Genomic DNA, 388 nt, shown 5'->3' with positions numbered 1-388 from the left:
GCTCATGTGAAACCGACGGGAACAGTGAAAGGACTGTCTGATGTGACCCAAGTGCAAGTCTGAGCTCAAGACTCAAGGACTTTGAAAAAGTGCTGCAATGCCCGCCCCAAACCACACCCAATTTGACATCCACCAATCGCGGCGAGGCCCTCATTTGCATAACCAGGACCATAATTTACATAACCACGCCCACTCCCCCCACCTAAGTTCTGACCAATCAGATATCTCCAAATTTGCATACCGCCCCCCCCAAGAGCCCACCAATCAGCGAACACCACTAAATTTGCGTAACCACCCCCCCTTTCCACCAATCACAGCATGTTATCGTCATGCTCCACCCACTTTCACAGCTATCAGCGAATCATCAGCCATCATTACAGCCAGGCCC

The sequence above is a fragment of the Hippocampus comes genome, unplaced genomic scaffold (genome assembly GCF_001891065.2).
Source record: "Hippocampus comes isolate QL1 unplaced genomic scaffold, H_comes_QL1_v1.1 scaffold85, whole genome shotgun sequence".
Classification (NCBI taxonomy): Eukaryota; Metazoa; Chordata; class Actinopteri; order Syngnathiformes; family Syngnathidae; genus Hippocampus; species Hippocampus comes.
This window is presented reverse-complemented; position numbering follows the sequence as displayed.